Source organism: Balaenoptera physalus, assembly GCF_965194825.1.
Source record: "Balaenoptera physalus genome assembly, chromosome: 20".
Taxonomy (NCBI): domain Eukaryota; kingdom Metazoa; phylum Chordata; class Mammalia; order Artiodactyla; family Balaenopteridae; genus Balaenoptera; species Balaenoptera physalus.
In genome coordinates, this window is record NC_138901.1 from 35,601,053 (window position 1) to 35,622,300 (window position 21,248).

The following is a 21,248-nucleotide window of genomic DNA, read 5'->3' on the forward strand; positions in this document are numbered from 1 at the left end:
CACACACACACACACACACACAAAATTCACACACCATTTATCGCTTTGTTTTATGCAGGGGAAAGGAACTGCCTAATGTCCATATGTGTTGTAGTTTCTTAAAGGCTTTCCTTAAATGTGAAGATAAATCAATCTCCAGCTGTGTGTCAGCAACACTTTCACACTGAGAAAAGGAGCCTTGGCTGCTTTCTATATTTTAGGCTTGTCTTTAAATGTCCGGAATTTATTTCACCTCTATAGAATCAAAAACCTTAAAGGGAGAAAAGGCCTTAGCAAGCCTCCTCCTTTATCACCTAAGACAAGCACAGACTGGGCTTCCTTTCACAGTGCATGTGAAGGGACTTCTCTGGCTGCTGCAGCAGTTTCTCTTGGCAAGAAAAATCCTCCTCTTTTCTGTTTTGCCTTTGCTAGTCATAACCTCTGCTAGCTGACTTATTCTAAAGAATTTCAAGAGTTTTTTCAATAGACGTAATATTTCAATTCTTTTTAAAATACTGATTTTCATAATTTTGAATAAACAGACTATTCTCATGCAGAATAATGCAGTTTATTTGCCTCTATTTGTTAAAGTAAGTACAAGTTGCGTGGATTCCTAGATTACAGAAAAAAATAGCCCCTCTTTGCCCCATTCCTGATCATTTGATCTTCATCTACAGCTTATTCTTGATCCTTTATCTAAAGCAAATTTCCTTGCATTTGCCCTATAAGTAGATCCCTTCTTGCCTGTTGGGTCCCTCTTTAAGTGAATCATTTAACAGACCTGTACCTCACCATACTCACACAAAAGGCAATGCAAGGTATGTTTCTGTGTTAAAAAGGCACAAAAACTACACCCTTTTCTGGCACAGCTATGAAGCATGAGGGAAAGAGAGGAGATTCAGAGCTAAAAGATCTTGATTCAGACACAACTCTGGCTCTGAATTTTGAATCTGAGCCTTGTCTGAAAAGGGGGATCATAATAACACTTACCTCAGAGTTGCGAGGATTAAAGGAGCTAATGCATGTAGAAATGCTTTGTAGACTGTAAGATGCTAATCTGTTATTTGTTGGCCTGATGACTTTCCCAGTACAGAAAAGGAAAGTTATCTCATGAACATGACCCTACTTTCCTTTGAGCCAGATTGCCCTGGATAGGGTCAGCATCAGAGGTATGTATTATCCTCAACATCTTCTGGTAAGTTTCTTGCCTTCCACAGTACTGTCTGCAGACCACGTCCATATGTGCTTTTGTAGCCTACACTGATGTTGGCCTGAAATGCTTAGAGCAACAACGTTCCACTTATCCATATAACCAGGGGAGGAGGAGAGAGGAGACAGGGGGAAAAGAAGGGGATCAAGGAGTTTAATGAAAAAAGGAATATTAGATGATGCTATGCCAGAGTCAATTTACTTCTGTAGAATTGGAGCTTTCCTCAAGTTATCCCAACTTGGAAATGGTTTTATTCAGTCCTACAAATCAAAGAGAGCAAGCAGAAAACTGAAACATTGTACAGTGGCAATGGGAAGCTTCCAGAATGTGTAGAAAGACAAGGACTTTGTGTCTTAATAGTGAAATATGAACAACTGTCATCTGAGAGACCCTGAATCTTATGTACTGTAATATTCTGTAATAGTAAGAAGTGACTAACCCAGCATGAACTGTATGGGATAAGAGCTGCCTGAAATCAGGAGAAACCCATCCATGAAAAAGAATAGTGAAAGAAGAGAAGCCAAATAGGGTCACCATAAGCACTTTAACTTTTCTTTAGTGAAGAGGGTTAGAAGTTAACCTTAGAATCACATCTTAAAAAATAAACACACAAAACCACATTGTATAGAATTAAATTTGTTTTATAGATATATAGGTATGCTTCTAAAATAAGTTTTGCTGCCTGGCAAAGGAAAGAGCCCCATTGCTCTTAACAGAATTGTGCCATCACTGGGTATTTTTCTGTCTAGTTTTGCCACATTTTGTGCTTACTGTGAAATGTGCTTCTGACTCTTCCTTCCACATATTGTGAGCAGAAACTGTTAGAGTTTGGAATTTTCAAATCACGGATGTTCATGGGGGGTAGGGTGGTGTGATAAGAGAATTATTTCTTAAAAAAAAAACTAAACTCAAAATTCTACAAGTAAGAAGGGAAGAGCTCTGAGAAGGAATCACTGAAAGAGGAAGGACAGTTGTCCAAGGGAGTTTTGCCTTTGATGAACACATCCTACTCTTAATCCTGATGCCAGCCATATGCACTCCCTAGGGACATTGCCTCATTGGGAAAGACTGGGATATTTAAGTGTGACCTGATTAAAACTAAAGAATTAACAAAGCACAAAGAGGGCACACAAATGTAAAAACAGAATCATCACATTTAACAATTATAGGCTTAGAATCCTATTACACTTAGTTTAACAGGCATGGTACTACATACAGAATATTAAAAAAACCATTTAATCAGAACTAAATGAAAATACTGGCTCTGCTGTTATTAGCTATGCAACATCGGAAAATTTCATTTCCATGAACCTAATTTTCTCACCTTTAAGAACAGGTGATAGTATTTTTTTTTCATGTTGTATTACATGGCTCAGTCTCCCAGCAATGGCTGAATGATCCAGAGGTTTACATTTGACACAAGATGGGCTAATCAAATGCTCTCTTCTGAGAATTTGGACATTTTTAATTGAGAGACAAAGATTGAAAGTCTTTGGAGTGGAGTAACACTGAAACCATTGTTCTAGAGAAAATACCATAAACTCCTGTATCTGAGAAATAAGGACTGTTTCTTTCTTGCTCCTCCATCGGCATACTTAACTCTTCCTGATACTGTGAGATATCCAAGGATCCTTCCAATAATTGTCTGTGGGTTTTCTGTTTTTTGTGTGTGGCCTTAGTAGCCATAATTTGCTTTCTGTTTCTTGTAATCAGAAGAATTTTGAATCAAAAAGAAATAGGTATTAGGAAGGAGAATGGTACAAGTAAAAATTCCTGAAGTGAGGAACTGGTCTAAAGTAGGAGCAGGGCCCTCCCATGATTCTGAGCTGGGAAGCCTATAATGTAATGCTCAGCGGTTGATTCAACAACTCCTGGTTATCCCAATCCATGTGGCTTGGGAGGCATGTGACCCAGGCTGGCCAACTGAATCATCAAAACCTAGAGACTCATTGGAAGTGATTATTTCAGGATAGGCTCATGACCTAAGTGGATTCAGTAACTCAACTCTAGGACTTTTGTTTCAATTTTGGGGAAGAAAGACTCTCTCTTTCTATTGATTAATGAGGGGATGAAACATAACACTGGAGCAGCAATCTGCACATTAAACAGAGAATCTGCCTGAGAAGGAATCAACACAGAGGAAAGGATAGCTGAGAAATGAGGAGAATGACCCTTTGTTTGAGAACTTGGATCCAGCCAGGCCTGAGTATTATCTTGGTACAAGACATTGAAGCCCTTTAAATTCTTTGTAAAAAGAATTTCTTTCTTTGATATCTAGATAGCTCAATAGCATCACTAAAAGATTTTGGCCACTTATACAAAGGTGGCTAGTCCAATTTGACAATACCACGGCAATTTGAATTCAGGTACAACTGCTACATTTAAAATGATAGTGTGTAGGTGGTTTTTAATTAAATATTTAAAAGATTTATAATTTTTTTGCATTCAGCCCCATTGCCTAAATGCCTTGGCAAAACCTGGTGTGCTTGAGTTACCTAACTCATACAGAGATGAGGCTATAAAAAAGAGGGTCCATCTCTTCTGGGAGCCCAAGTAGGAGGACACACACCAGCCTGTCCTTCTGCTACTATACCTGCTGGAAGTCACTGACTAGACAAGTGTTTTCTCATCTTATGACCCAACTATTTTGAAGATTTAGGACCATAGGCTATCAGGACATCTATACCATCTACTTGGCCATATTGGTGAGAATCTGTTAACTTTTAACTGTCCTCTTGCTGGAATGCTTTATTTTGTTTCCTACTGTATCTAAGAAAGCTAGATAGTTGCCCTAAAGCTTGTTTTTGTTTTATCTACATTAAGTGATTCTATTTCTGTGTGTGTAAAGGCCTGTTTATCTAGAAGGAAAAGAACTTGTTCTAATTCTAACCTCTGAAACTGGAAGATTTGTTTCTAATCCCACTAATACACAGATTTATGGCCTAGATGTTTCAGACATAGGAGCCAATAAATTCACTTTGGCTCAAACCAATTTGAATTGCATTTTCTATAACTTGCTACCAAAAGAGTCTAGACTAATACAGTACCTGACCCACAACAGTAGGCTTATCTAGTCTTGCAGACATAGACAAGCCTGAGTAGAATCTGCTCTTTCATCCTCAGAGCTCCTTTGCTGTCATGTGTTCTATTCTCACAAGAACAACGCAGTATAATCAGGTGTCTATTGAAGGTGTATAACATATATTTATAAGGTCATTCCAAATGAATATTAATACTGATTGGTTTAAATATTTTAAAAAACTATTCCTGTGAAAAATATCCACTTAACAGTGGGAATCATACCGTAGTCTCTTTATATGCCCCATCCCTAGTAAAATGCTAGGTGTATTAGTTGCATAAAATAACGAAGTTAAATTGAATTAGAAAAATCCCCTGAGTGGGAGGAGTTGAAGTGAGTTATTGCCAGTACAGAGTCTCTGTAGGCTATGTAAAAATGTTGCATGAGAAAATTCTCCTTTTATAAGAAAGAATAAAATGCACAATTACATCGACAAAGTCTAAAATAAGATAAGGTATGCCAAAGGCTGCAGGAAGGTTTGATGCTCTGGGGAGGATAGAATTGCCTGTACTGGATAAGGAGTGAAAAGAGAAAGGGTATTCTGTCAGAAACTATATTTAAAGAATCCAGATGCCCTCAAATAATTATAGTGATCCAGGCAGGATAAAGGCCCAGTTCTGCCGTACTATGGAGGCTACCATGGGAATTGTGCTCCTGGAGTTCACAGCAGTCCCAGGACAGTCAATGGGGTCCCCCATAGGGGGATGATCCCACCTCTCTCATGTTCTTCTCCCTTCATCCCATGTTCATGTGTCTGGTTAAAGCAGGGAGGCAGAGGCTGTGAAAAAATTTTGAGTAGAACTCTGTGTTAGGAAAAAATCCTAGTTCATAGATAGTCCTAAAGAGCAGCATTTTCCTAACTGAACTAAAGTTTATTTTGATAGTCCTATATTTCCAAGTAGCCTAACTAACACAAACAGCCTAGTTTCCCTATTGGAAAAACAGACATAATACTACTTGCCCTGTTTCCTTTGGTTATTATGTGACACAATGACAAAACTAACTACTGTACATGAAAGTGTTTTGTAAATTTGAACACAGTTCATGATTACAGGTTTTATTTTTGCCCCTCCTATGCCTGGACTTAGTGTCCTGGCTTTTAGGATTTGGCACTGTGCAAGTCAAGCACTGATGCTGAATAATTCAGGTAGTCTAACTGCTGCAAGCAACAGCCCCCAAATCACACTGGCTTATCATGGCTTATCGCAATTTCTTACTCATGTCACACCCCATCATGCATCAGCAGGTGATTTTTCATCCCAGCTTCTTGCATCTCATGACTCCCCCCAACTCTAGGTTCATAGAGACCTCTCCTTTCCACCAGCCGATGAAGAAATAGAGTAGGCACAGTCCAGGAGAGAATTTTATGGGCAGATGGGGCAGATGTACAACACTTCTGCTCACATTCTGTTGTACAGCACCCAATCACATTGTCGTAGCTAACTACAAAAAGGATCTGGAAATGGTAAGCTTTGGTACCCAGGAGGGAGAGCAGAACATGGATAGTTGTGAGCACTAGATACAGACACTCAGACAAGGCATTAATGAACTTATGCAATTCTTCAGCTTATATTACATGAAAAGATCCTCTTCATCTATGTACTCCCACAGCTTCTGGTTTATAGACCCTCTGTACAACCTAATTAAATACACTGCAAGCCACTTAACTGCAGGAACTTTTTGTCACTTTATTCTCACAATGCTTAAATATAGTGGGTACTCAAAATATGCTAGTTGAATTCATAAAACTAGTCAGGTGCCTGATTCCACCTGATTCATGTCCAAAATCAGCAGCTGTTTCTTAAATGCCTCCCACAATGCCACGTTGCTGCCAAGAAATGGTTGCCTAGCCAGAAAAGTTATTCTGAAACTTAGGGCTTTCTACTTTTCTCTTTCAAACCCAGAGACATCCATGACTAAAACATAGTAAGCACTAATTATAAATGTGATGGGTGAGTGAGTGAGAGTGAGTGAGTGAGTGAATGAATGAATAAGTGAATAACTTAGTGAACTAACAAGCTACAGAGTTTTATAAATCAAGTGAATTTGCTATTTGGATCATTCAAGCATTTGGAAATCAGTAACTTTAGTTCTTTTCTATCCTCTTATCCTCTTGTAGGTTTTGGGCTCTAATCCACCCAGATCTAACTGACCCACATTGATCCAACTGTTTTATCTAACAGCTAGTAACCTGATAACCTGGCAGATGAAAGACTCCAGTGTTAGTCCTTGATTGAACGCTAACTCACTCTATGTTTTTGAGCAACTTGGTAGATCCCAGGGCTGCTCCCCCTTCCTTACTTGTCATTCATTTGGGACTTTCTCACACATTAGCTGTACCAGCTTGTTGTCTTGTATTAGTGTCATCTTTCAGATTGTCACATCACTCTTCATCTGGGAAGAGATTTTCTCCTCAAATTGGTGGGGAACAATATGAGAATATGGCCCATGTGTTCTTTGTTATTTCTCTCTAACAACCTTTTCCATACACAAAACAGAAATAGATAAATAGTCCTGAGGTTCACTGATGAATCCTTTCTATGTTCAGCAGACGTTTTAGTCCTGACCATGTGCCAGGTGTAACACTGAGCTTCATTAAGTTATAGCCCTTTCTATCAGGGAGCATCTAGTGGGGAAAGAAATAAACTAAACAAATACCTACTAAGCAGTGCAATAGTTTATAAAAGAGTATAAAAGGAAAAAGGAGTATAGAAGAAAGATGAAGAAACTTAATAAACTGCCAAGGTTTAAAAAAATCTCAGCTTCACCACTCACTGGCTGTCTTTGACAAACTACTTAACCTCTCTGATCCTCAGTTTCCTCATCTGTAAAAGTTTAATAATAACAATAGCCATCTCATAGGGTTGTAAAGAGGATTAAATGTATTAATATATGTAAAATGTTTAGAACTGTGCCTGATCTCAGTAAATATCTAATAAATGTTATCTATTATACTTATTACTTTTATTGTCAAGTACAATAAAGATATGGTAAGTGATATGCCTGAATCAAGGTGTATTTCAAATAAACATTTAGAAAATAGTTTTTAAAAGCAAGATGGTTCTGGAAGTGTTTTAAAAGGTACTGTATATTTCCAAGCATTATTATTTGCCAAATTATAATTTTGTTGTTCTTTCCTTATAACAGGATGAATCCAGTATATACTTATAAAAATTCAGTTTGCACTGACCAAGTACATTATATTCATCTGTCATTGAAATGGATCTGATACGTATCAGAATTACTACTTTCTTGAATTATTACTGTAACATACTACTAAGTCATGAAACCTTCCAGTTACCAACAGAGCTTGACTGTTTTCTTTTCTGTTTCTTTGGGTTGCAAAGATTCAAACCTGAGATTCAGAGCTGAGCTGTTTGTGGATCTGGCAGGCTGGTGACACTGTTGGGTATTTATTTGTATGACTTTATGGTGCAGGGTTGAAGTGCGGGGGAAGAATTTAATACAGGGAGGCTTGAGTCAAAGATAGAGGGGAGAATTAGATTTGGGAGGGAATTGCTTGACATCTATCTCCCTGCTGGCCAGAAGGACTGGTTTCAAAGTCCTGTAGAGAGAGAAATTAAGGCCAGAAGCTACAAGATAAGGTCTGATCAAGGATATGTGAGATTCTGGGAACAAATTGTGCTTCTTCAGGACATTTTATGAAGTGAGACAGAATCAGAGTGAGAGCCATTTTTCATCACACCAAGCCCATCCCCAAACCCATGTTTCACTGCCACAAACCCAGTGTACTTTGAATCCCTCCCACCCTGGATGACAGCTAACCTGCTGAAGCCGTACTGTGATGAGTGTGGGGGTGGGGCAGCTGCAGAGCCACATCAGGAGCCTCGACAAGAAAGCAGAGCCAAAGAACATGGTCAAACTTGTCCCTGAGCACATGTGTGCAAGTGCCCAAAACCTGAGGACTCCCAGAGGTAACTAAGGGAAGCTTTGAAAGAGACTATGATTCTGTAAAATGAGAACAGGGGAGAAAACAATCTCAGCAGGAGCAGGACATTTCACCACCTAGTAAGCAACAGGAGTGGGATTCAAATTCACTTCTCTGTCTTAAGATCCAGTCCTTTTTCAGAATATCATTCTGCCAAATTACTTCACATTGTACCCATACCACCCTAATGGCTACTTATGGGGAAAGAATATTACTCTAAACTGAATTACTAAAAAAAATTTTTTAATTAAAAAATAAACTGAATTACTGCAACGTCCACTATTTCTGCTGCATTCTGCACACGCACAAACACACACACACACCCACATACAGCACTTCTTTTTTGTACCAGAGGAGGAATGTTTTAACTAAGTAATATTTAGCAAAAAAACAAAAATAGAGGATCATTTCCATGTTATCTACCCACTTGACCAAGAGAAAGGCCAAGGAGTGGCCTATTAGGACCATGGTTCCAGAGGCAGTGAAAAGACAGAAGTTGTATCTTACATGTACCTCCAAATCAGAATCCCTCCACCCCAAATGATAGAAATGCTTAATTAAGTCCATATTTTTAAGCACTCCAATCTTTTTTAATGTCATTATTTTTCATCTTTTGCAAAATACTCCTATTTTGGCCCAAGAAAGAGAAAGCAGGCTCCAGAAACCATTCGGCTGCTAGGAGACCTAGCGGCTTGAAAATGAGTTTTTGACCAATTGGAGAGACCACCTCCTTGCCCTGTACCTAGACAGCATGTAGCATTTTGTAAAGTGGCTTCATTCCTTCCACCCCCGCAGCCCAGCTTGGACCACATGGTTGAGAGCCCTCCCTGGAACCGTGTGATGCCTTGGAACATTGCTATTTCAACATGCCTTGAAATCATCCAGGACTGTTGCTGTGACCAAAGCAAAATTTTTAAATCGAGGGCCTTCAGTTATTTGGGTTTGCACCCCACCTCCCACACAATGATCTATGCTACTTTGCTACTGAGAGCGCTTTCTCTGCTTTATTCTGCATCATGCTTTTATGCTGACTATACACGCTATGAGCAAAAAAACTCCATCCAGATATGGCTCTAAAGAGTTGATGATAAAAGATTTAGCCTTAACGTTACAAGGTTAAGTATTTCTATATACTCAGCCTTAATTTGGAATTATAGCTTCATTTGACTCAAGAGATTTTTTAAAATTTCATGATTATTAAAGGTCTCAGCTCTCCCATATGTGCAAATTAAGCCAGGAAGGCTTGAAATTCACCAGCACACTGAATTAGTTTTTCCACCCTCTGGGTTCCCACAGCACTTCAAACTTCCTTTTAACTTTATGTTTACTAGGTGTCAAAATCATTTATGTCCTCCTTTCCCTCTAGCCAATAAGTGTCTTAAAGACAATATATTTTAGTTATCTTTTTATCCCCGAAGCCTCATCAAGTACCTAGCAAGGACCTAATCATTACTCAATATATATGTTGTTGGATTAAAATTTTACATGTCCATGATAACCATTTCAATGCCCTCGGGTACTGTTTATACTAAAAACCTTATTTCTTCTCCATTTGTACCTCGTGTCCAAGAACCTCCATAGACCTGCCTGAAACTGTGAGAGGACAATAGTTCTAAGGGGGACAGAGAGGAATGTTTAGAAAGATAATGGATATCATAACCATATCAAGGTTTCCCTGCTTCTTTACCTACATATCCATCTTTTCCCATTTTTATTCAAGCTCAAACTCTCCATTACTGCACTAATAAAGGGAAGCTATAGTATACGTAGTTCCAAATAGTAGATCATCTAAATAACCCTCTTGTCCTTTTGGGGAAAGTGTCATACAGAAGCAAGAGCCCTAACTTTAGAGACATAAGGCTGAAGTCACACTTCTTACTTATAAGATGACCCTGGAGGTGTCACTCAACCTTTCTGAAACTCAGTTTCTTCACCTGCAATGTTTACCCTTCCTAGCCATAGGACTGGTGTCTGGATGACACAATTTGTACTATATTCTGCAAATCATAAAACACAGTACACATCTAAGATCATGGGAATATTACATCTAGAATGGAATCTGATGGCAATGAGTGATGAATAAGCTGACATAGAATTAATATGTGGTTTTCTGCCAAATAAATATTAAAATAAGTTTACAGTTCTCAAGACTAAACCAAGTGACAATGTGGTGAGGCAGTCCAGCTACCTATTAGGTTCAGGGAGAACTGGATGGGGTTATAAAAGAGCCATGACTGATCCACTACATGGCTGGTTCCTCTGCAGATAATCAAGAGTTGACTAATTCACAGCAAGGGCACAAGACAGCACCTTGCACCACTGTTACCCATATGGTGGAAAAATGAAGGTTGCTTCTGCCAAGTGCAGATCCAATTAAAACTTGGAAAGGTTGCTCCATTATCATATTTGCAGTCATAATTAAATTTGTTGCTGAGAAGAGGTGCCAAGCTTGCCTCTCTGTTTTGGAAGGTGGGACATCTGTTAACATTAGCATGGACATGGAGCATGGGGGAAAGTCACAAAAATTCTGCTTCAAAATGAACATTCAAAATAAACTATAGTTTCTTTTAAGGCTCAGAATACTAAGCCTTCTATCATTTAATCGCCTCAGTTTCCTTGTTATCTCTCCTAATTTGTGATTTTTTTTAACATAAATGACTTTTCCCTGACATTGTTCATTTCCAGAGTCAAAGCTCTGAATGATTAGAATTCATATATGACTAAAATTCAACAAAGAAGATAATCGATGATCAGAATTAAAAACCTTTAAGGAAGACCCTTGATACTTCCTATGGAGCTACCTAATGCTGGGATTGTATATGACTTGATTCAACCACATATAGGAGGCAGCAAAGCTGGAGGGCTCTGGAGCACACAGTTAAGTAATAATATTAATGTATTTGCATTATATCTTACAGACAACATGAGCTTTCACATTCACAAATTATTTTAAACCAGATGGCAATCTTATGTAGTAGACAGTTGTCTTCTCATTTTGCAGAAAAGTAAATTAAGGTTCTGAAACACTGAAATGCTGATAGTCTCACAGCCAAATGGTAGAGAGAGGAGAAATAGAATCCAGGTTTTCTAAATCCTACGCCACATATGTGTACTTAATTTATAAGCTACATTAACTTATGTCAATAGAGCCCACCATACCCACATAAAGAGCTAAATGTTTTCATCTAAACAATTTTTTAAGATTATGATACTGAAACATTAAATTAAAATCCCTTTTCTTGCCTATTAGGATGAAACCCTAAATTGAATAATATGAACCAAAAACAACACTCTCACTGTATAGCCCTGACAAATCCTGCATCCAACTATGAAGCACCTGGGCCCTGAAATTTACAATACCAAAAAGGGGAAGGAGAAGCATGTCATGGAAAGAACTCTAAGCTGAGAGACGTGAGTTCTGGTGCTTGAGGTGCAACCTGGGCCAAAGCACTTCATTCATTTCAGCATCATTTCCAGAACAGGAGGAAGAGATATGGCTGAAGTAAGTTCTCCCTAAGATCCCTTCCATGCTTAAAAACATCATGATTCCCATGAAGGACATTGAACTAGAATTGCACCTTATATTTTCCTGATGTATTGTCAGATCTGAGTTTGAGTGACTCTAAGCTCATGCAGGTTTCACACTTACAACATTTTCCCTATAGCAATTCAGCCCCCAGACTCTCCAACAATTCACAGAGAGTCTTTAATGATAATAAACTTGGGCAAGGGAGCAAACAAATTAGCTCTGCAATTAATGACATGACAGTGAGAGAGATCTCAGAGCAGCAATTTATATAGGAGAATTCTCAGAAGAGAAGGTGGCCTGCTAGGCCTGAACAAGTTAATCGTAAGTGGTCATTTAATTTTATATGAAAGGTGGCTTGATAAGAAGATGGAAAAAGAAAAAAAAAACATTCTGAGAATGAATAACTAAAATCCAGCTCTCTTCCATGTTTGTATACATATATAGTGAATTCCAGAATTATTAATTTTATATATAAAGTAAGAAGATGGAAAACTGAAAATCAAGAGCAGTGTGGAATAGTTTGAAAAGTGAGAATTTTCCAGAGAGGGCTTAACTTGATACTTCTGACCCCAAAACAGAATGTGGCAAGTTTTTAGTCTATGAAGGACATTTACACACATGGCTTTGATCCTCACTGCAACCCTATAAAGAAGAAAAGATGTTATTTTCCCCGATTTAATAGATGGAGAGGGTACAGTAAGTGTTGTGACCAAAGTCACACATTAAGAAATATGTTATACATTTGAAGCCACCAGAACACGTGTTAAAAGCCCACAAAATATATAATTTCTCTTCATACGCCTGTTTCAGATAACCACTAAAACTTACTAATTCAAGCAGCTTCACTCCTCACCCCAAAAGGCAACCAGAGGAAACAACTAAACATTCGAGAACATATGTATCAGTAGAGCTAGTATTCAGTCTTTCTGAGTCTCTTGTAAGTAAGTGGCCAGGACAATGTAATACAGTATCCTTTCGGTCAGAGTTTAGCTTATTACAGATAAAATTGTTGTTTTGAATATATGTGACATAATCAAACTATACATGGCTAACTGAATCATTTTTCCTTTGGGCATTTTCTTTCAGTTTTTTATAATAATTATTATTATATACATGTAGGTAACTTTTGTATAGCAATTACAGTCGAGTGCAATTTACAAAACATTCTGATATCATATGAATTTAACTCTCTAATTAAAGCTCTGTGATACATAATCTATTGGCCTTTCCACATTTTACCTAGCTAACTCTTAAAAGGCATCAAAACTCAGCTCAGTTCTGGAATCATTTTCTGACCTCCAAGTCTGTGTTTCCACCACAAATTACATTTGGTAATTTTCCTATTGGGCTCAAAGCTCCCTAAGGTCAGGGGCCGCTCTCTCATTGATTGTATCCTGGTCTCCTGTCATGTATAGGTGCTTAATAAGTGAAACTGAACAGACAGATGAAAGCAGGAATTGGGAGCTGTAATCCAGGTAACATACTGGGCACAATTCACTGCATTATTATTTGAGCTGATTGGCCAATATTCTAGAATATTCAACAGTTTATATTTTATGTCTAAGTTAAACACAAACTGCTTTCTCAGGAGACAGAGACTCTCAAAATCAGGGGCTGGACAAAGTCTCCAGGACCATCTGGTACAATCCATGCCTACAGAAAAGTAAGTGAGTGTCTAAATAATCCATGGCATTTTCGGCTTCATTTAAAGCTTCATTTTTTCCCCTTAAAACAGGAAAAGAAAGAAGCAGCAAAAATCGCCTTTTCAGAATTTCTGGTTTCTATCCAGAAGAATCCTGCTCCCTTGCCCTGACCCTTGAGAGAACAGACTCCCAAGAGTCCCTGGAAAACTGCCACTTACATAAATTTTTCCCTGTTCATACTTTCTTCATTCTTCCACTGGCAAAATCTCTTTCCTCTCTCACACACATTTTCGACTACAGAACAAAATGTCCATTTCACACTGTTCAAAATCTCCGTCTCATTTTTCAGTGCTAAAACGATATAGTGCCCTGCAGTTTCTCAGACACTCATTCTTTTAAAGGCATTGGCTGAGCCAAGTTCATTGGCTGTGGGTTTAATAAACTCTCTCAGTGCTGGTATCTTTCAGGCTGTCAGTTTAAAAATCCTTTCCTGAGCACCATAGATCACTGCAGAGAGAGAAGTACACTCACAAAGAGAAATAGCAGGAAAATACCAGAATGCAAAGACTGCAAATGAATGGCTCAAAGGCTGCCACTGATGAAGATAATGATTAGACCAGTTGTAAATAAAATCACTTTAAAATGCAAAATGAGACACCCCCATTAGAAAAAGGTTGTTTATGTTCTGGCACTTTCAAGGGTAATGAATACAAGACATTAAGAATTATCCAAGTTGTCCACTTAAAAATTCTTAGATTTCCTACTCAGTGCTCAACCCCCTGCCTAAAAGATGAAAGATATTCAGCTCTATCAGTGGTTTTGTTCCTTACTTACTTATTTCATTTTACTCTCACATAAAATCAGGAACATTCTTAAATCCAACTCTCCTTAAGGATGGCCCATTTCCTTCTCTCTCTTCTAAATCTGATCCCATTCTCTCCTTACATAACATGCTTTGCAACCTGTCCACATACTGCCTTGTATTGCCTTTTAATTGCATATGTTTAAATGTCTTGTCTCACCTAATAAAATCATAAACTACTTGAGGGTAACAATAATGACATATTTCTCTTGGCTAACCCACAACAGCCGGCAGAGTAAAAAGCACAACACAGGTGTTCCATATAAACCCTTTGATGTGAGTAAAATGAGAAACTTGGAGGCTGAGAAAGTGATTCTGTCTTTCCTTCTGGACTTAACAGAAATGCCATCTCAGAGCTTTCTCAACTCATGCATTATTGATTGTTACAGGTGCCACCTTTTTCTAAGGAGATATGGGGCACTAACAGCCAACCGCAGTGCGTTACTCTAATCAGCAACAATTTCGGTCTTATCCTAATCAGAAACACTTGTGCAGTGAGGATGGGTCCCATAAATGACAATCATCTCACCATTGTTAAATCGTGAATGCACCATAATATCATCAAGCACAAAACTGCCCCAAAGTGTTCTCTTAAGTAATTGTACTGAAAGAGTAGGCACCAGCAGGTAATTTGGCCTTATCTTTCTTCAGAAAAACTTAGAAGGGATTTGAAGTTGAATAAATCACCATGAGCAATTGTAAGAACAAACTACCCAGGGCATTTCGATATCTTTCTGTCTTCACACATATGGGGAAGATAATTTTATACTCATGATTTTCATATCATACTCTGGGCTCATAGTTCTGTTAGAGTGAATAATATTCTCCTTTCCCCATCAAAAATAGTGTACCTGCATTGATTCAGGCATAGGGTTTCCCAGACATAAGAGATATTGACACAGGATTAATTGTTTTCCCAGTTTTCTGGAAGATGTTTGAACCTAAGACTGATCCTGGAAATATAGGCCTGTCAGCCAAAAGAAGAGATCAGAGTGTGATAAAAGACATTTTAGAAAGAGATGGCAAGGCCAAGAACAGATATTCAGTCTATACTCATTAAGCACCTAGTGTGTGCAAATAACTGTGCTGAGAAATGCAAGGCATACAGAGATAATGATCTGTCCTGAGCCCTAAGCAGTCTTGTAACCTAGTAGAAAATATCGTATTATACGCAAAAAAACATTAAGGCACCATAGACAACATGTGAAAAGGAACACCAGTGTCTTTTATATGATTAGATGATGTTTCACACACCTACCTGATGTTCCGTAGAGATTAGGATTCAGCAGGCTTGCCATATACCTAAGAATCTGTATATCTTTACAAAGCTCAGATGATTCTTATAATTAGTCAAATTTGAGAGAACTCCAATTAGAGAGATTGTAGTTTAGTTGGAGAGTGAGACAAGTTATACATGGAATGATCAGTACACAATTAGGAAAGTCATAGCTATTCATCTGGTTTTGAGGAACAAATAAGAGATAAATGTAGGTGTGGGGAACATTCTAAAATAGAACAAGTTGAGCTAAGCACAAAGGCAGGAAGTCACAAAGTATATCAGGGGAGAGAGAAAAATCAGTCAAGAGAGGAAGGTAGAAGCCAGAATATAGAGGGTCTTGACTGACAAGATATGAGTGACTTTTGAATTTAATCACCAGGGACTAGGAAACAACTGATAATTTTTCAATAAAATCAAAGTATTACTTATGAAGAATTATTTAGCAAATAGGAATTTACAAAATGGATTAGATTAATAGAATAATTGGAAGCTTAGAAACAAGGAAGAGGATATTGTAATAGCTTAAGCAAAAATGAGGTACTGAAGTAGGACAGTGGCAGTGGAAAAGGAGAACTTGGAATGAAAGAAGTTGGAGAATTTGTTACTAATGGTGTACGGAGGGAAAGGGAGAGGTAGGAAGATGACGAGGCATTGCTAAGCCTGGTAGCCACGGGAGAATGGAGGTTATTAAAAACAAAAGAAAGAATCCAGAAGTTGAGCTAGTTTGACAGGAGTAGAGCTGGGCAGATAATGATTTCAATGTTAGATTTGTTGAGTTTAAAAGATTTGAAGAACATTTGTGTAGAAATATCTGGTATAAAGATGGGGGGTCAGGAAGTGAGTGGAACAGGCCATGGATAGGACAATCAAAAGTCTTGCAGATATTCTTACCATAGGATCTAGCAATTGTGCTCCTTGGTATTCAAAGAGCTGAAAACTTAAGTCCACACAAAAAACCTGCACCCAAATGTTCACAGAAACTTTATTCATAATTGCCAATGCTTGGAGGCAATCAAGATGTCCTTCAGTAGGTGAATGGATAAGCTGTGGTACAGCCAGACAATGGGATATTATTCAGCACTGAAAGGAAATGGGGTTAACAAGCCATGAAAAGACATGGAGGAACCTTAAATGCACGTTACTAAGTGAAAGAAGCCAATCTGAAAAGGCTACGTTTCATATGACTATATATATATGTATATAATATGTATATATATATAAAATATTCTGGAAAAGGAAAAAACTATGAAAAGAATAAAAAGATCAGTGGTTGCCAGGGGTTGGGGAGAGGAAAGGATGAACAGATGGAACACAGTGGATTTTCAGGGTAGTGAAATTACTGTCTATGATACCATAATGGTGGACACATATTTTTACACATTTGCCCAGACCCACAGAAAGTTCAACACCAAGTGTGAACCCTAATGTAAACTATGGACTTTGGATGATAATGATGTAGTTTCATCAATTGTAACACATGTAGTGCTCTGGTGGAGGATGTTGCTAACGGGGAGGCGATGCATGAGTGGGAGCAGGGAGTATATGGGATCTCTCTTACCTTCCTCTCAATTTTGCTGTGAACCTAAAACTGCTCTAAAAACTGAAATCTTTAAAAAAGTTATACACACACAATACTGATGCCTAAAATTCCAGTGATTCATTTTTCGTGTTACCATTACATTTGCCCTCTTTGCAAAGGCAGATAGAATGTTTCTAGCAAAGAGTAGGAAAGAAAATGCAGAATGAGAAAGGGGAGATTTAAAGCAGTAGAGAATTTTCTGAAAAAGAGATAAAAGGAGATAAGCAAGAGGCATCAATGAGGGGATCAACTTCCACAAAGATTTTCCTAAGACTGAAGAAAAATACTTCCTTTACTGTAATAAATCCTAGCTGTTGAGGAAGCTGTGGAGTGCTTGGGACTCTCATATAATTGCTGCTAGGAGTGTAAATGAACACAACTGCTTTGGAAAATTGTTTGATATTATCTACTAAAGCTGAACCTATGGACCCACCACCATAACTCAGCAATTCTACTCCTAAGTACACACCCAATAGAAATGCTATATGTGTACATCAAAAAGGCATGTGAGAGAATGTTCATTGTGACACTGTTTATACTAGCCAAAACTGGAACTTAAACAAATGCCCCTCAACAGTAGAATGCATAAATGCACTGTGACCTAATAATAGATACTCTACAGTAATGAGGAAGAATGAAATATTGCTACACGCAACAATCTGAATGCCTGTGACAAGCATAATAGTAAATGAAAGAAGCCAGACACAAAAGACTCCCTTTATATAAAGCTCAGAAACAAATAAACCTATTCCACAGTGATTCAAATCAGGAGAGTGGCTGATTTGGGGAGGAGGGCAGAGGCTGAGAGCACAGGGAGGACTTCCAGGGTACTGATAATATTCTATTTCTTAATCTGGGTAATGATTACAAGAATGTGTTCCCTTTGTGAAATGCATCAAGCTGTACATTTATGATTTGTTTCTTTTTGTCATGTATGCTCTATTTTAGAAGCTTACTTATAAACTGTGTAGGGGGGCTTCCCTGGTGGCACAGTGGTTCAGAATCTGCCTGCCAATGCAGGGGACATGGGTTCAGTCCCTGGCCTGGGAAGATCCCACATGCCGCGGAGCAACTAAGCCCGTGCACCACAAATACTGAGCCTGCACTCTAGAGCCCGTGGTCTGCAACAAGAGAAGCCACGACAATGAGAAGCCCGTGCACCGCATGAAGAGTAGCCACTGCTTGCCAACTAGAGAAAGCCCATGCACAGCAACGAAGATCAAACACAGCCAAAACAACCCCAAAAAACAAAAAAAAACACAAATGAATAAATAAATTTATTTAAAAAAAAAACTGTATAGGACTGGAGGATTAGGGTTGGTTTTTAGCTTTGGATATCAGAAAATGTTCTCTTAGGTAACATATAACCTGGGATTTGAAGGACTTCGTTATTTAGTTTGTCATACACATTTTAATATTTATTTTGATCTATGATATAACTAATTAAGATTTTATGTTGATTAAGGAGAGAAGAAACATATTTCTACTCCACACATACAAAATAAAGCTTCAGTAAATTGACTCTGATTTCAAATTGGTAGAATCACACTCTTTGATATTAAGTGAGTAGATCACTTGCTTAAGGCACCTTCTGAGGACCAAGAGCTGAGACTAAAACAAAATACAAGAACAAGACTAGTCCAGATTTAATGGGTTAGGGAACTGAGAAGGATGGATTTGGGTCACAAATGAAAGCTACCAGCCTGAAGGGAAATAAAAATCACTAAATGTTAACTCATTCTGTGGTGGATAAAACTTAGAGTCTGAAATACAGAACCAGAGCAGCCGCCCTCCCCTAGCACTCAGGCTTCTGAGAGGCAAAAGGTTTCATATGAGCCAAAGTAATATAGGGTGGAGATGAAAAATACCCTCACCTCAGCCCTCCTCCCACCCCTCCACACACACCCTGTTTCAGTTGACTGGTAGTGGCCGCCTGGAACACAGTATCAAGATGCTGAGGCCATATGCAGCCTCAGCAGAAAGGAGTGCTGGGATGGCTTATCTGTATTTATTCTGGGGGTAAGAGGAAGAAAAGAAGAGTGACCAACATTTCACCCTCAGTTACCCTGAGATTCTCTTGGTTTTAGCAATGAAAATCTAGGATGTTTCTCACTCTACCAGGAAATGATTACCTGCCTTTGCCTTCTACAGTCTATTTCAAGGAGTCTGTTCTTTGGAGAAAAATAACCTGGGTTGGTTATCTCTTTTGTACAACTAATTTATGAGATACCTTGGAAACCCCACTTTGTCTCTCAGAATCTCAAGCTCCTTGTGTAAAGAATATAAAATCTATTGTATGGGGTTATGAGAGGACAAAAAGGAAACAGTGATTATAAAATAAAGAGCATTGCAAGTCACATCATGGAATCCCAATAAATATTACTAGTTCACTCTTCTTTCTGGAACAGCAATTTAAATCAGTGCTACTACTAGCACTCTTAATGAGGCCAAGCCCCTCATGGAGCAAGAGTATGGGAACAGTCCCATCCAAATCAGTTTCCCAAATTGTATTCTGTAATGTCTTATTAACACACACACACCAAAAATGGGCTCCAGAGCAAACTACTTTCTCGACACTCTGGGTTAAATAAAGATAAGCAGGCTCTTTAATGTGAGTCTTTCCATCCAAGAGAGCGATGTAGGGAGCAGCTTCTCCCAACTATCTCCCAAATATATTTAACCGAGAAACTCTTTTCCTCCATGGATCATCTCTTAAGACTAGTATTCTTTAGAATACCTAATAAAATGCTGACCCATCTCCACTCAAGGAAAAGTAATGCAAAGCTCAGATCTGAATGAGAAGTGAGCCCAAAACCATTTGCTCGTCAAGACAGAAAATTATAGACGAAAGGAAGACAAGAGTTCAAGAGTCAGAGATCTGGGGTCAGGTCCACATTTTTTTTTTTTTTTAAACATCTTTATTGAAGTATAATTGCTTCACAATGGTGTGTTACTTTCTGCTTTATAACAAAGTGAATCAGCTACAGATATACACACGTTCCCATATCTCATCCCTCCCGTATCTCCCTCCCTCCCACCCTCCCCATCCCACTCCCCCAGGCGGTCACAAAGCACCGTGCTGATCTCCCTGTGCTATGCGGCTGCTTCCCACTAGCTATCTATTTTACATTTGGTAGTGTATATATGTCCATGACACTCTCTCATCCTGTCACATCTCACCCCTCCCCCTCCCCATATCCTCAAGTTCATTCCTTAGTAGGTCTGTGTCTTTATTCCCATCTTGCCACTAGGTTCTTCATGACTTTTTTTTTTCTTCCTTAGATTCCATATATATGTGTTAGCATACTGTATTTGTTTTTCTCTTTCTGACTTACTTCACTCTGTATGACAGACTCTAACTCCATCCACCTCATTACAAATACCTCCATTTCATTTCTTTTTATGGCTGAGTAATATTCCATTGTATATATGTGCCACATCTTCTTTATCCACTCATCCGATGATGGACACTTAGGTTGCTTCCATGTCCTGGCTATTGTAAATAGAGCTGCAATGAACAGTTTGGTACATGACTCTTTTTGAATTATGGTTTTCTCACGGTAATCCAGTACTGGGATTGCTGGGTCGTATGGTAGTTCTATTTGTAGTTTTTTAAGGAACCTCCATACTGTTCTCCATAGGGGCTGTATCAATTTACATTCCTACCAACAGTGCAAGAGTGTTCCCTTTTCTCCACACCCTCTCCAGCATTTATTATTTGTAGATTTTTTGATGATGGCCATTCTGACCAGTGTGAGATGATACCTCATTGTAGTTTTGATTTGCATTTCTCTAATAATTAATGATGTTGAGCATTCTTTCATGTGTCTGTTGGCCATCTGTATATCTTCTTTGGAGAAATGTCTATTTAGGTCTTCTGCCCATTTTTGGATTGGGTTGTTTGCTTTTTTGTTATTGAGCTGAATGAGCTGCTTGTAAATCTTGGAGATTAATCCTTTGTCAGTTCCTTCATTTGCAAATATTTTCTCCCATTCTGAGGGTGGTCTTTTGGTCTTGTTTATGGTTTCCTTTGCTGTGCAAAAGCTTTTAAGGTTCATTAGGTCCCATTTGTTTATTTGTGTTCTTATTTCCATTTCTCTAGGAGCTGGGTCAAAAAGGATCTTGCTGTGATTTATGTC

General features: G+C 38.4%; 1 long non-coding RNA gene across 1 annotated transcript in view; it reads right to left on the reverse strand.

Annotated features, from left to right (window-relative positions):
- The window catches only part of LOC309650635, a 42,724-nt gene extending 24,388 nt beyond the window's left edge, over nucleotides 1-18,336 (reverse strand). The window contains exon 1 of the long non-coding RNA XR_014257660.1: nucleotides 18-18,336. This is a non-coding gene — a long non-coding RNA (uncharacterized lncRNA). The remainder of the gene's footprint in view (nucleotides 1-17) is intronic.
- Nucleotides 18,337-21,248: the final 2,912 nt, after the last annotated feature.